This window comes from Cupressus sempervirens, chromosome 10 (assembly GCF_028749045.1).
Source record: "Cupressus sempervirens isolate cs-2001-9-10 chromosome 10, ASM2874904v1, whole genome shotgun sequence".
Taxonomy (NCBI): domain Eukaryota; kingdom Viridiplantae; phylum Streptophyta; class Pinopsida; order Cupressales; family Cupressaceae; genus Cupressus; species Cupressus sempervirens.
Window position 1 is genome coordinate 638837939 of NC_143127.1, and position 17074 is coordinate 638855012.

The window sequence follows — 17074 nt, forward strand, 5'->3', positions numbered from 1 at the left end:
AAAATGTATTGCTTGCATATTATGGATGACTAGCTACAATGCAAAACAAAATTTGAATCATTCATAATTACAATGATGCTCACAATATTTCCTTCCTCATCCACCACATGGATTTGAATTAGAAATCTGCATATCACAATCTGAACTTGAACTTGAATTTAAAGCTCAAACTATGCATCTGAACTTTTCAATCTCCGAGAAAATCTTTGAAACTGCATGCTGAGATTTGAAAATTGAGCCTTGAATTTGAAGTTGGGCAGTATAACTGGGTGGGTATGGAGTGTGCCAAGGAAGCGAAGGGAAACACCAAAAACACCTACACTACTGGCAAGCAAAACTAAAGAGCAAACTACACTTAGCCACAACCAAAACTTTATGTACAAAGAGTAGGGAAAGAAGCCCCTACTCAGAAAATTTACTTGGCTGCTCATGGAAAACCATTAACTGGTTGAGAGAAGTATGCACTGGTGTGAAACAATGGTTGGTGTGCAAGTGAGTCCATTCTTGAAAATTGGAGAGCAACCATTGTGAAAAACTCCATAACTATAAGCATTTTGAACAGCGGATTAAAACCAAGAAGCCAACCAGCATTATAGTTCATCGATCATGGCACCTCCATGTCTTCTTGCACAGGTTATTTCTTATAAGCACTCTTGACATCTTCCATGAGATTCTTGGAAAATAAAATGGAGTCTCTATGGTGATAGTCTTTCCTGAAACTATTGAAGTGATAACTCACATAGTTCTCATCTAAATCTACAACTTCCTCCTTCAAAGATTTAGGTTCCAAGAATCTATATATGAAGTCTATCTCAAAACAAAAATATTCCAACATAGGACCAAAATCCATTAGCACATCTTCACAATCAAACCTAAACACTTCTAATTCAGGTTGTGTGCATGGAATTGTCTAGGGCTAAAAGAATTTCCTTTAACTTCCATCTCATCTTTCTCAATATCTTTGAATGCTTTGGGCTGAAAAGACTCTTCATTCATTTCAATGTGATAAAAAAAAAACAATTCATAATCAGCTTCAATATTTTCTTGTGTATGTTGATCTTTCATACCCTCCTAAATAACATCATTTGATGAAATATCAATAGCAGTCCCAAATATAAAAGAATCAAACTCTGCATTTGAAACATCCTCTGACAGGTTTTCATTTGATCTTCCACCTTGCAATCCTTGTTCATTACAAGGTACATCTAGGCTAACCATTGAATCAAATGATTGGGAGACATATTCATCTTCAGACTCAACATGTAGATGGTAGGCTCCAGCTACACTACAGGAAGTACTTTCACTCAACAGAGGGATTTGAAGATCTTTATCATTGAAAACTGTTAGACTTTGATAAATAGGAGGTGCTGATTTAATTGCTTTAAGAATGAGCCTTTTTCGTTTAGGCTTTACCTCTAGATAATCCTATTTTTCACAAAGATAAACTCCTTCTTGTGCAATGTCTTTACACTTCATTCTACTTAGAATCATATCATCATCTAAACTAATAGCCTCCCTTTGTGCATCTTGCAATGTTTGCAATTTTAAACGAAGAAGCAAGAATTTAATTTTTGTTTGCATGGCAGCAATGAAAACACACAACTGATTGTTTTCAGTTGGTTTGCTGGTTAGGGGTATCTTACCAATAGTTCTATTAAATCTATCAATGAAATCTCCCATGACTTCCCCTTTTTCCAACTTGATTTGAAAGAAATTAAATAAAAATTTAGCTACATCAAGTGCAGTCATAAACCTCTAAACAAATTTCACCTCAAGGTCATTCCAATAGGTGATGCAAGCGTCCAACAAATTCTGGAACCAATATGTTGCACTTCTAATGAGGCTTCCAACAAATAATCTAACAAAGACATTCTCCTCCTACACACCAAGAATCCCACAAGCAACTGTAAATTCTTTGATGTGGTCATTTGGATCTTGATTTGTATCACCCAAAAACTTCGAGAAATATTCGAATGAATTCTTAGGTAAGGCTTAGTATTGAGATAAAGAAAATGGCCCAATCTGAGTCCCCCATGGTTGGGCTACAACAAAAGCCATAACATCAAACTTCTTTTACCAAAATGAATTAGAGTTTCCAACCTCTGTCCTCGGGGAGGTAACCTTAAGATATCCAAGGAAACAAAAGCATTGGAACTTGCTTTCTTTCCCCAGCAAAGTCGCCAAAAACTATTAGTAAATAGTTTTTTCCTTCAGATAGAAATGCAAATAATGACTCAATAGGTTTCAAAAGAAGAACAAAATGAACTAAAAAATGGATAGATTATCATTTTATTGATAATCTTCCTCTGAATTGAGAGGTACAACTCCCTCATAAAAGATATACAGTGAATGCAATAAATTGATTATGTCTTTAACCTGAAGACATGAAGGGTTTTTTGACATTCATCCATCAATATGGAATAAATGCAATTATCAAATTAATAATCTAATTATGAGAGAAAAACCAGCAAACAACCATAGGACTATTCAGAAAGTATTTCACAATACTAGAAGAGAATAGAGAGAATCAAACATATCATTTTTGCAAAAGATAGCAACATAGGACTATATTTGAAACAAGATAGAAAAGACAACAGGATCTTTTTCCATCAAAAAATAAATATTTAGACCTTAAGATCTGACATACAAACATTCATTTCCATTTCTAACACATAACAAAATAACAGTAGTATTATTTCATCCCTTCTGTTACCATCAAATGCAGAGAACAAAAGAAATCAACTCTCTACATTTCCCTCTACAAAATAGAAAATATTCTTCTCCCTGTAGCAGTAGCTGTAGAACTCCAACCCTCGAAAAAGAAGAACCCTGTTACAATAGAACTTCCTCTTTTTAAAGATTTCAACCTCCTATTGCTAACTGCCCTAACTTCCTTTTCTTTTGAAACTACTCCCCAACAATTTCTTCCTGTGCAATTTTCACAAATGCCTTAGGTTACAATAATAATTAACTCTTTATAAGAATTAATTATTTTAAATTCTTCCACATTTATCTTACCCCCTTGCAACTTACCAATTCACTTGTTTGCCCCTTTTTAATATTAAGTGCAATAATCATTTAGCACTTTACAAAGAATTAATCTTGTCCTTTGTATTTTCTCATTTTCACCCCCCACATCATAAAAATAATTAATTCTTGTTTTAGAATTGACTATGTGAGAGATTGACATTGGTTTAATTTAAATATATTATTTAATTATTTTGCATTTGATCTTGATAATATTTAATTCTTAAAAGAATCAAATAATATCCAATGCAAAATAATTTTTAAATAATAATTTCTTTTTAAAACTTACCTTGTTTTTACTTCTCACATAGTTGAATGAAGAGGGGAAATACTTAGGGTTCCAAAACCCTAGATAACAAATGGTTTGTGAGATATTGGAGGTACCAAAATAGGTGGATTCATCAAATAGTTTTTGAGTAAGTCAAAGGCAATCTGACACTAATCATCGCATTCAAAATTATGTCTTTGTGGAGAAGGTGGGTGAAAGGCACACACTTTTCTACTAACTAAGAGATGAAGTGACAAACGGATTGATGTCTTCCTTGCAGAGAACACAACTGACTCAATTTCTTTGGAGGTTGCATGTTGATTATATCTTGTACCTTTTTGGTATCAACTTCAATCCCTTTCGCTAAAACTATGCACCCTAGGAGTTTGCCAAATTTTATGCCAAAAGCACATTTTTAGGGTTTAGCCTAACTTTGAACTCTTTTAGGCAGGTAAATATATTTTCCAAGATGAGAAGATGATCTTCTTAGGTATGAGATTTGGCAAGGATATCATCAACATAATCCTCCATAAAAAGGTTCATCATGTCATGAAAGATAGTAGTCATGGCCCAATGATAGGTGGCCCCTGTGTTCTTGAGGCCAAAAGGCATGACATTCCAACAAAATGTGGCCCATGCACACATAAAAGTTGTTTTCTCTTGATTCTCTAGTGCTATCTAGATTTGGTTATACCCTAAAAATCTATCCATGAGTGAAAACATGGAATGGACCACTATCAAATATACAAGTATGTTGATGTTGGGAAGGGATAAATCATCTTTAGAACATGCTTTATTTACATCCCAATAATCAATACAGATGTGTATGCTACCATCTTTCTTTGATATAGGCACAATATTTGATATCCGTGATGCATAAGTTAAGGGTCGGATGAATTTGGTGCTGATAAATTTCTCTAGTTCTATTTTGACTAGCAACGCTATGTGGGGATGCATTTTTCTTAACTTTTTATTAATTGGGTTGGCCTTTGGAGAAATGTTGAGGTGATGAAGGATTAGAGTTTGGTCTAACCCTAGCATGGTTGTGTAAGACCATGCAAAGTTTATTTTCCTCTATTTGAAGAAATGAATGAAATTGCTTCTTTCATCTATGTTTAAAGACTGTGCCAAATGGATTATCCTTGGTTCCTACTCTATTCCAATGTTGAGTTTTTTTGTAGGTTCAATTAGGATAGACAATCTTTGCTTTGAGTGTTTGGGTAAGGTATCAATTATCTCTTTCGTGGGTGCTACAATTGGGTTCTCACCATTGGATGTGTCATTTCTATTTATTTTGATTTTTTTCTTAAGATCAACTACAACCTAGTGTTGCTCATTAATGCTTTGATGTTCTCACCCTATTTTGGTATGACAGATGATTGATATTAGACCCATCTGTATGCATTTCTCCTATTCATTGTAAATGAGATGGTTCAACCACATTAAGATAGACAAAAACATCATGGTTTGTGTCAAAATTGGGAATATGGTGAGGGTCAGTTGTATCCTAGCCGATAAGATCAGGATGGATTAAGGAGAACGGTGTGTAATATGGATAGGATTCAGTAGGGTTTAAAGACATGACCTCATTTGATAGTTCATACAATGTATCAGTTAGGTCTATAACGTGTGCTTCCTCTAAAGTATCAAGAAAATTAGAACTTGTGAGTGGCTCATAGTACTCATCTTCAACTTCTATTGGAAAGAAGTTGGGAAATAAAGTTTGAAATTGAAACCCATCAATAGGTTCCTCATCCTCATATGATGTGATATGGTGTGTTTGTTCTATATCAGCCTCTAAGTTGTTCTGATGTGTGTTGGTTCTTCATGAAGTAAATTTTGAATGAGAGGTCGATCCTTGTGCAATGGAACTATTAGATGCAAGAATGTGAAAAAAATCACATTCTTTATCATAATGGACTCTTCAAATAATCATTCAAACTTTGACTTGATGGAATCATTATCGTCTTTGTTATTAGATGTGTCTATGTATGGTTCCCTTGTATGGTGTAAATCCGGGATGGATAGATTTACGTTCTTGTTGTCAACTACTTTCAAGTTATTATCATCTCTTTCTTTGGGCGCCCACACCAAGGTGGAAGAGGAGGAATCATTGTGTTTGGAATGGGACTTGGAAATGATCTATGCATTATATTGTTCAAAGTACCCTACCCCTATTTTTGATCTGTTAGACCTAAACTATGCTACTAGTAGTTTGACGATGACTTTCCCTTTCCCTAAAGGACCATGGCCTTTATATCCCATCTTTTTCATTAAATCAAAATATTTTCCATATAGGTGAGGGGAAATTTCAATATTTTGTATTTGTTCACTAATTTCTTCAATGGAACCTGAAGGTACACCACTTTCTTTGACAAAATGTGCATGATAAGGCCTAGTGGTGGATGATGGTTGGTCATGAGATCTCAAAGAGATTGGGGGACTAAATAATGAGATTTAGCACTCACCTACCCCTTTGTGTTGTAGTTTGCACTTCCTATCAAACTCTTTCGTTAAGCGGTCCATTTCCTCATAATGCGATTGTTTGGGATTTTTTGGTGATGAAAATAAAAGAATAAAAGAACTAGAACAACCAAATTTCTCTTTACCCTTAGTTGATGTAGATAAGTGGTTGTTATCCCAGTTGGTAGAACATGAAGTGTCTATTAATGTGAACTGGCTGATGTCATATGTCAAGGTGTTGATTTCTTCCCTGTTATGAGGAACAAGCGAGTTACAATATTGGGCAAGGTTTTGATCTCCATGTCTGGTCACCTCTTGACCCATGTATGGAAATTTGAGACATTCATGGTAAGTGGATGAGATAGGCTACATGTCATGGATCCATGTTCTACCTAACAAGATATTGTAGTTTAATTTCAAGTCTAGGACTTGGTAAATAGTTTCCTTTACAACAAGACCTACCCTTATCGGTAGAATGACCATGCCTTTGGAGGATCTCTCCTCATCATTGTATGCCTTAATTGTGATTTTCTTTTTGGGGTCAACAAAATCCTCTATATACCCTAGGGCTTTTTCTAGATTCAATGAGTAAATGTTTAGTCTTGCCCCACCATCAACCAAGGCATTTTTAACTCTATTTCTATGAATAAATACTTCAATGTGTAAAAGAGAGTTTTGGGGATGTATGACTGACATATCATCCTAGGTTGAAAAAGATAAATAATAAGGGATGACAAGGTTACTTACCATGTTTTGGAGTCTACTAACATCTAGGTCGTTTGGCACTAAGGCTTTGGTGAGGATCTCCTTATGCTTAGGGAAAATTTGCAACAACTCAAAAATAAAGATATGGGTGGGAATCTTTAGTAACTAGTTGACCAAGTTGTATTTGGGTAAGGTGGAACTTGTGGTTGCATGATTTGAACTAGTCATGGTTTCTAGTAGAATGACTTTAGAGGCTTGACCTCAAGTAGTAGTGTTTGACAATTATTTCTTATTTTTATCGTTAATTATGATGACATTTATGGTGTCATCAAATTTGGAGATCATATTGATGATATTATCATAATGATGAGCATGATTAACTCATGAAAGGGTTCTTGAAGGCTGTGTGGTCTTAATTGTTGGAAAGGTTATTTACTTCAATAGTTCCATTATTGATTAATTTTTGTATAGCCCCCTTAAGGGCATAATAGTTGTTTGTTAAGTGCCCCCTATTTCAATGGTAGGCACAAAAATGCTTGTCACTCCACCACTTTGGTTTAACTTGTGGTTCATAGGGCTTGGCCTCAGGGAGTACAATGAGTTCATTAGCTAAGAGTGTTTGTGATGCACTCTCGTACGATACCCCAATAGGTGTATATTCTTTAGGTATATCTAAAGATTGGTATCCTCTTGGGGGAGGAGCTTTATTGTAGGCTACTTATTGATTGGATGTTGAAGGATTAGTGGATTACATCAGTAAAATGGATGAACATCATCTTGTCTAGGTGGGTTTTGTCTAGTTTTCACATTGGTGTTATTGACGATAGGATACTGTTGGTTTGGATGAGGTTGAGTTTTTGGTTTAACATGGTTAGCTTCAACCATCCCATCATTAACTTTTTTTTGATGTTATTTCTCCATTGTGACTTTTATTTATTGATGGACTAATCAAATTAATTATGATTCTATGATGTGTTGTTTAAGAAACCCTTACCATCTTTTGATAGCTTGATGATATCATTGTTTATCAGGGTCTCTTCTACTTTAGCTGCATTTTCTAATGTAGTTTTAAAATCCTTAGGACCTTGAAGTTGTAGCCAATAATTCATCAGTTTGGAGAGGCTATTAATGAATATGTCCATTTTTTCTTTATTTAGGATGTCCCAATTATATTTGGCAAAGGTATGCCTTCATCTTGGTAGGAACATTTTGAAGAATTCCCCTAGCAGTTGTTTGGTGTTACATAGGTCAATCATGGTGGTCTCCCTTTCAATGTTTTATGAGTACTATTGATAAACATAGCAACTAATTGATCAAATTATTTGATGTTGGAGGGGAGTTTTGAAAACCACTCCATGGCTTGTCTCCCTAGGCTTCTAGGAAATAACTACATTAAGTTGTGTTGTGGAAAAATTCTATACTTAGAGTATAGAATTGTCTAAGGTGATCCTAAGGATCAGATGTACCAAAATACTTATCGTATTTTGATAGTTTCACATTATACAAGAAATGCGTAAAGGTGATGCTCTTGTCAAAGGGAAGGGGACACACCTTTTCAAGGTTGAATTCTATAGGCTAGATTTTCCCTCTTTTCATCCTTTCCATTTCTAGTTGCAAGTCTTGTATTTTTTGTGTAACAAAATCTAATGGTGATTCTTTCTCATCTTGTTTAAGATTAAAAATGTCAAAATTAGATATTGGTAGATTGGAACTCCATTTTGCTAATGCTAACAAATAGCATTCTTTGTGTTTTTCAAGTATTTTGTCCATGATATCAACATGCTCAGGGTTCTGCTGAAAATCTTCAATTTTGGTTTCAATGCTCTTCTCATCCCACATGTTGGATGAACTCATTTTGAAAGAGGGGTCTTAATTTTGGTTGAACAAGGGTGACTTATGGGTAGTTTTATTTGGTGAATAGTTGGTAGGTTTAATAGGCTCACTAAGGTTTGGATATCATGTGCATTTGATGGTTCTTTTGGCTATTCTAGCACTCACCCATATTGGTGATCATTTTGGTTTCATGGGTACACTAGTTTTTCGCAGTGGCATAAGATGTAAATAGGATTCTTTTAGTTCATTTGCAATTTGATAATATGAGGGTTTCTTTTAGATTGTAGTTGGTTAAGCAACAAGCTATGTTTGAAAAGGGTGTTTGACAGTATTGATAATGCTAAAATTCAATATTGTGAAGTTAGGGAATAGATGTGTGTTTCTATTTCATTTTTGACTTGATATGTGAGGCTAAAATAACAATAACTATTGGATAAGGGTCTCTGTTGGAGTTAGAACATTAATTGTTTGAAAAATGGTGACAGTCAATTTTCAAATATCTTATTTTGGTAGAATTTCAACAAGGGAAAAGGGTATCGAAATCTATAGTTCATTTGTGAAAATTGCATGTGCAGATAGCCCTTGTTTTAGGTTTTTCCTCAAATGTGTTATTTCATAGTTCACCAGGTGATGTTCTGCATATAATATTCATTATTTAAATATTCAAATGTGCTATTTCATTATTCATATGTGATGTTCAGGGTGTAAATGTGTCATAGAAGTGATCAAATGTGTTTTTTTATGAATTGGATGTGTTGTTTCAAGTTATTCACAAGTTTTTGAGATTTGTTTCGTATGAGTTTTCCACTACATCTTCTTCGAAGAGTTGTGGTCTAAAAAATTGAATTCATTATCTATTACAATAGAAACATCCACACACAATTACAATAGAAATAACAAAAAATTAAGCTCACACACACCTAGAAATGAAAGAAATGGCTTCCTAACAAGGTTGTCTAAGGCTAGTGACTACCAGGTTTTAGTGTTACCTCTTTGTGACAGAGAGCTTCTCACTAATGCTAAGGATCTTTGGCACAATCTCTAGTGAGACTACTAGAGGAAGGCTATATTTCAAACATGGTTGGCTTGCATTCAATTAAGACTACAAGATTGGAAGGCATTCCCTCTCACTAGCCCTACTAAGGAAAATCTCCAAAGGTAGCCCTTCCATGGAAAACTAACTTATCTAGTAAAAAGAAGGAAAAGTAGAAATTGAAAGTAGGTTTGGGAGTTTGATCATTCTAGAAGAGTGAGATCATATCCCTACTACTTTGATCTCCCAAACACAATAGACAAGATTCATTCAATTTTGAGCCCTTAACTATAGAAGACAAAGGGGCTCCTAATTAATCTAAGTGTTTTTTAAATCCCTTTTTTTACTGTTACTGACCCTCACAGAAGGTTTGGCATTCTGATAAACTCTTGTAAGTTGAGAGCATAGGCCTAGTTCCAATTAGATTAGTGAGATCAAACTTACTAGTTAGACTAGGTTATGGATTTAGAAATATCAGACTCTAATTGACGAGGGTTCAGGTCTACTTACTTGGTTTGAAGCTAGCAAAATCTAGGTGCATTTTTTAGGGTCTTCATTGCCACCTCATGATTTTAGCAACCTGAGAGTTCCTATTAGCTTAGAAGAGGTCTGCAAATAACTAGAATTTAGATTTGAATGTTGGATGTGATGGTTAATAGCCTAGATGAGATGTATGATAGAAAATAACATATGCATCATAAAACATTGTCAAAAGCATTAAATGACTGGTCAAAAGCATTAAAATAGTGTTTGTTACCACATTTGGTTTGCCCCGCCAAATTTCAAAATTTGAATGTTACCCCGCCCAACGGTCACCTCCCCGATTACTAATATTTTAATACCCACGAAGATATCAAAATTACCTAAGTTCCGAACCTTATGATATTTTTACACCTCGCAAGTTCTTCGCCATCAGATCAAGGCCGATCAATGGTCGTTGCCATCTCACTATGATGAAGTTGTGTGAGGGTTACGATGGTGACATAGCGTCTGGTTGACACATGTCTGGTGGGTCTAGCTTGCAGGGCAGAGGATGGCGTGGGTCAGAAAAGTTTTATCACGGGCCAAGAAATTCCCATGGCAACATAGCGCCCCTTAAAAAAGGTGTGCTGACAACGGTGAGTCAGCATGTTTGATGGCAAGGTTTGGGGGGTCGGAGAAGATAAACAGCGAGGTTTCAGGCAAGCGGTTGGGTTACGTACTTCATCTACCTAGTTGGTAGAGTCCGGTGTCACGATGAAAAATCAAAGGGAATCACGTGCACCGGATCTTCAGTTCAGCTAGCACAGAGACGAGTCTTCACGATTGTCAGATCTGCAGAGATCTACGACTGGCGCTATCTTTCCATTAGAAACCACTCGAGAGATAACATTGGCAACGTAGCAACAGGGTGCCACATGTCCTGGTGGGACCATATTTCATGTCGCTAGTGCAGTAGGGATTAAATGACTGACGGACCAACAGGGAATTGCCACATGTACCACAAGTCCAACGAATTATGAGGGGTGCCAAAAATGATGGGCCTAGGGTAAGGACAGCGTGGAGTATGATGAGTCTTCATTATCGTCAGATCAAGGTCGATCAATGGTCGTCGCCACCTCGCTATGGGTAAGTTGCTCAAGGTTTATGTTGGTGACACAGTGCCTTGTTGACACGTGTCTCGTTGGCCCGATCATAAAGGATGGTCAGTGGCTGGTGGTTAATGTAATCATCACAATTAATATTAATATATGCAAGGGTGGCACAGTTAGTTCGATGACGGAAGGTCAACCATGAAAGACTTCCCCAGGTGGCAGAATGAAGAAAGGTGATTGGCCCGCATGACCCAGCTGGCTCGTATAGCCTATTTGACTTGCTTCAACCCTGTTGATTCATGAACCAGGAAGCAAAGATGATCAAGGTTATCTTGCGATCTGATCTTCATGATCAATTTTGACCTACCAGAAATGAATGCAAGGCATAAGGAAACACTCCACCGTCTCAGTCGATCCATCTACTATGTCAGGATCATTCATTGGTGCCACTTCTATCTACTCGAGGCATTCCTTCAGTCGAATATCTAATTTTTTACTTCAGAACCATGCTCGAGTGTGATCTTTGATCAAATATTTTGGGGTTCAATGGCAGTAGTTGAGCAGTTAATGCAGAATCATTTCCCTCAGTTATGCCTGAACTATAAAGGCAATTTTGTAATCTTTTCCAAGGGTCGACTCTTTCTGACTTCTCTGATATTGCTCTACAACTCTCAGTGTAACATTCCCTGTGCCTTTGAATTGAATGATTCTCCGTTTTATCTCCTTCAGCCATTAATGTGTATGTGCATCCCTTTTTGCTTCTCATTGGTGTATTGTCGAGATCTGTAACCTGCATACTATATCTATTTTTGCCTACCAGATAATATATAAGTGAGATTCCTCTTTCCTTGTGTTATTCAGTTTGCTTCTTGATCTGCATGAGGTTATTAGATCAAAAAAAGCCTATATGTATATATCCTTAGTTTCATTCTGGTTCAATAGTGCATATATGGGCAGAAATGGATCTAAACACTCTATTTTGGTGCATCACCTCCATAGTTTAGGTAGGGTAGAGTTGTTTTTCTACATCTCCTTCTTCCCCTTTTCCTTCTGAGAGTAGTTAGATGTGCCCTGATAGTAAGAGGAAGTTGGCCTTCTCCGGAGACTCAACCTCGCAGTTCAAGTCCCACAGCTTGGAGGTTGTTTCCATGTTTCACTAGGTTGTCCTCGCGCATAGGCCCTGGACAAGGGTGCAAACCTAAGTGACAATATTTTTTGGCATGCTCAGTGGGACAATCCTATTGAAGATTTAAAGTCTTGGTGTCAAAGAAGGAAGAAATTTAGAGATTAATGCTGAAGAGGTAGTGCTAGCTTCAGTATTCAAGCCTTCAAGAGGCTGGTCCTTCAAAGTACTTGGCAACTCTGAACATCAACAAACCTGGTTCCAGGCCAAAGTTGCAGTGATTCATGCCTAGAGCTGAAACAAGGGCATCTTCTAGAGGTAAATTTCAATATCAAGAGCTTTCCCTTTCAAATCCTAGGAGGAGGACTAGAATTTCATTATCACCAGTTAGGGGTGAAAAAATAGTTAATATACCTATAAGGTCTGTCTCTACTCCTCCTACTAATCAAACTCAGCCTAGATTGCCATCAACACTCATCAATAGAACACTTATTTACATGGGACAGCCAAGAGTTCATGATTTTGCCACCTTTAATGGTGGAAGTCCTCTGTTGTTAGCCCAAAGACATGATATACCAGTATCTGCACTAAAAACCATACCTAATTTTACTGGTGAGACTTCTATCTCCCCTTTAGAGCATATCCAAGAAGTAGCTAATGTCTGTAATATTCATGGTATTACAGAGGATGATGTTGCTGCCAGACTTCTAACCTCATCTTTAAAAGGAAAAGCATTATAGTGCTATAGGGGCTTGGCTCATAGTTCTATAACTGATTGGGATGGATTAGGAGCAGGATTATGCAAACATTTTGAGGATAAGAGTGACCATTTGTCACTATTAGAGCAGCTGACTACAATAAAAAGAGCCCCCCATGAATGTGTGACTGACTTTAATTATAGATTTCAAAAGACATGGGATAGAATACCTACTGCAGTGAAACCTACCCTCGGTAATGCCTTCTTGCATTACCTTAGAGCTTTTAATAGTGATATTGCCACTACAATCCAAACTATGGGAGGAGATACCTTGCCTAATGCTTATGAGATAGTCGTAAAAGTTGAGAACATCTTAATACAAGGAGGACAATTGGCTCCAAGGCCTCCTATGCCTTTCTTTCCTAATGTTTCTAATCACCAACCAGCAATGACCCCTCTTCCTACAACATCTACATCACAAACCCTTACTCCAATCCCTCAAGCTTCTACATCCTCAAATGGGATAGATGAGCTCAAAGAGATTTTCCAAGGTCTAGTGCTGAATACAGATAAAAGAGAGAAGACCCTGGATAAAAAATTGCAAGAGCAGGGGAGGGAGTTGAAGGACCAGGGGAAGAGATCAGAGGATAGTCTCTCTATGATACAAAAAATGAGTAACAAGGTGGTGACCTTAGAAAGGCAGCAAGCTCAAAGTGGCAAGCCTCCCCAACTACAATATCAAGCTCCAAGTGGTGGTAGGCTTCCTAATCAGTGGAATAGCTCCTTTGATCAGGGTAGGAAAAATAGTCATGCTTCTGCTTCAAGCTCAAATCAGAACAGAGCTATAGTCCCTCAAAATAACTTGGCCCAAGATCAAGATTTTTGTCCTTCTTGCAACTATTCTTATACCTATTGCATGTGCCAGAAGGCAGAATCTTATATGGCCCTAACTGTCCAAGAACCTGTAGCAAAGCAATCATACAAGGAGGCATCATATATTCAAGGACGTGATGATTTCTCTTTCATGAATCATCAGGATGGGGAGCATTGTAATGTAAACCAAGATTCTGTTGCTCATAACACAAGAAGTAGGAAGAGAGCTATGGAACATGCTGCCCCCCTTTCTCCTAAGTAGGCCTCAACTTCGAGCTCTACACCTCATATACAAGCAGCAAATGAACAAGCAAGTACTTCACAATAGCAAAAGCAAGATCCAATAGAGAAAGATGCAGGTGATCCTTATGTTGCCCCACCTCAACCTCTTATAAGTGTAGCTCCCAAAGTTTCTATCAAAGCTCCTAATGCACCTTTTAGTGTGGTAGAGCAAATGAAGAAAACCAATGTGAATATCTCTATGTGGGATGTTGTTGCTACCATACCAACGCAAAAGAGGATGCTGCAGCAAGAATTAGAGAAGATTGAACTCAAGGATCAGCCATCTATCATGGAGAATGCCGCAAGTCTAGTACAACCAACAGGGGATGTGGAGACAAATAAAAGGGTTAGACCTCCCCCATTCTATGTTTCCCTGATTATAGGAGGCAAATTAGTCCACAATTGCATGATAGATTCAGGGGCTAGTAGCTCAGTAATGCCTAGGTATGTTGCTGATGCTTTAGGGATGAAATATGAGCCCATTGTTAGGGATGTGTTACAACTAGATGGTAGTACTGTCAAAACCATAGGTATCCTTAGGAATGTGGAGATGGCCCTACATGCATGCCCCGGTTGCACTATGATTCAACATATATCTGTTGTTGAAGTCAAGCCCTATTTTGCCATCTATCTTTCAAGAGACTTCACTGCTCAGATTGGTGGACTCATATCTACTGATTGGTCATATATGTCATTTAAGACTAGATATGGAGCCAATGCCTCAATTAGAGCAAAACCTCAAGCCCTTCATCACACTGAATCTTACACCCCCAACTTCATCAATATGAATTGCCCTATTCTAGAGATAGATGAAAATGACATAGTAAATGAGCCTGTCACTTCCATAGCAGAGATTCCTGATTTCTTCTTGGATGAGTGGGCAAATGCATATCAGTTTGAGCCTATGTCGGAAATTCTTGAGATAGGCCTTAGTACATATTGCATAATAGAGAAAGAGGCTCAAGTTCCTGATCTTGTTGGGACTAATGATGATATAAATAGAATATGGAGTATGTACTTTGATGGCTCAAGGAATAGAAATGGATCAGGGGCTAGTGTTATGTTGGTCTCCCCTACACAAATAAGATACTACTTCTCCTTTAGGCTCCAATTCAATTGCACCAATAATGTAGCTAAGTATGAATCCTTGATTCAAGGTCTTCTACTTGCCCAAAAGAGAGGGATCCAAGACTTGAAAGTATATGGAGACAGTGACTTGGTAGTGAATCAGGTGAGAGACTAGAATATCACCAAAAATGGCCTGCTCAAGTCTTACAAACATAGAGTTTGGGATTTGCTTGAGGGTTTCAATGCATTTAATATTCAGAGCATTCCTAGGAAAGAAAATAAACATGTTGATAGACTTGCAATGGTGGGTGCAGCTTATGATGTACTAGGGAATCTTGAGGAGGAGAAGAAGCAACAAATTAGGGTGGTAGTGAGGCTTGCCATCCCTGACAACAACACTCATTGGCAAGTGTTTGACTCTGATGAGCAAATTGTGAGTTTCTTGCAGAATGAGGCAGAATTCTTAGATAGAAACCAGTCAAGGCTGCAAGATCAGTATGGTGATCAGATCATTCACCTTAGTTCTAACAAGTTTCCCAAGGGTCTCATTACTTTGGAGAGTGTTTTTAATCCTGATGATCAAACAAGAGGCAAAGGAGTAAATCTAGCTGTAGAAAAGGATGATTATGCCCCAATTACAATTGCTGATGGAAAATCTCTAAATATGGGGAAGGTATGTTCTGAAACTGAGCAAGAAAACTTCATTCATTTATGTCAAGAATTTAATGATGTATTTTCTTGGACATATGATTACTTAAAAGGGTTTGACCCTAGTTTGTTTCAGCATACCATAGATCTAGTTGATAAGGCCAAACCAATAAGGCAAAAATAGAGATCAGTGAATCCTAACATTGAGGCCAATATAATATTTCCTTTCAAGCACTCATCATGGGTAGCTAACCTTGTCCCTGTAAGGAAGAAGAATGGGGAAATCAAGTTGTGTGTGGACTTTAGAGATCTTAATCAAGCTTCTCTTAAAGATCACCATCCTCTCCCTTCCATGGAGAAAATTCCATCCAAGGTCAGTGGGTCAAGGAGATTCTCTTTTCTTGATGGATTCTCTGGTTACAACCAAGTGCTGGTTAAAGAATCTGATAGACATAAAATAGCATTTACTACTAAATGGGGCACCTATGCTTACTACAAGATGCCATTTGGACTAAGAAATGTAGGTGCCACATTTCAGAAGGCGATGGAGATGGCCTTCAAAAAATTAATTGATAAGTTTGTCTTAGTATACCTTGATGATATAACTGTATATTCGAAAGATGTAGAAAATCATTTTGATCATCTAAGGCGGCTATTTCTAAGATGTAGAGAGTTTGGGGTTTCCCTCAACCTAGCCAAGTGTGTCTTTGCTACAAGCCAAGGAAAATTATTGGGACACATTGTATCTGAGGATGGCCTGACCATTGATCCAGAAAGGACAAAGGCAATACTTGCCCTTCCTCTTCCTAAACACAAGAAGGGGTTGCAAAGTTTCCTTGGTAGAATAAACTTTGTGAGAAGGTTTATCCCTAATCTTGCTACCATGGTGAAACCTCTTACATCAATGCTTAAGAAAGACATGGTTTTCTCATGGACCAAGGAGGGGAAGGAGAGTTTCTTGAAGAGATCAAGACAGCCATAGGCTCAGCCCCTGCTCTCATGAACCCAAATTTTGAGAAAGATTTCATCCTCTACACTTTAGGTGGTGAGTCGAGTATCTCTACTATCTTGACTCAGACAAATGGCAAGGATGAGGAGCAGCCCATAGCTTTCTTTAGTGAAGGGCTCAAAGAATATGAAGATAAGTATAGCTTTGTTGAGAAGAAAGCCCTCACAGTCATCAGAGCCTTAAAGAAATTCAAGCACCTCTTATCCCACAATAGGATCCATTTGTTGGTGCCCCATGCCAGTGTAAAAGATTTTTTGTTAAGCAAGGATATCAGTGAAAAGAGAGCTGGATGGATCACTAGGGTAATGAAATATGATGTTGATATTCAAATTACCAAGCTAGTAAGAGGGAGAGGATTGTGCAAAGAAATGTTATCAGGTCAGGATTCTGATGAAGAGGCTGCTATGGTATTAACAGAGCAACAAGAGGAAGGAAATGTTAACGGCCTAAAGAGCTGGATAAATAATATGA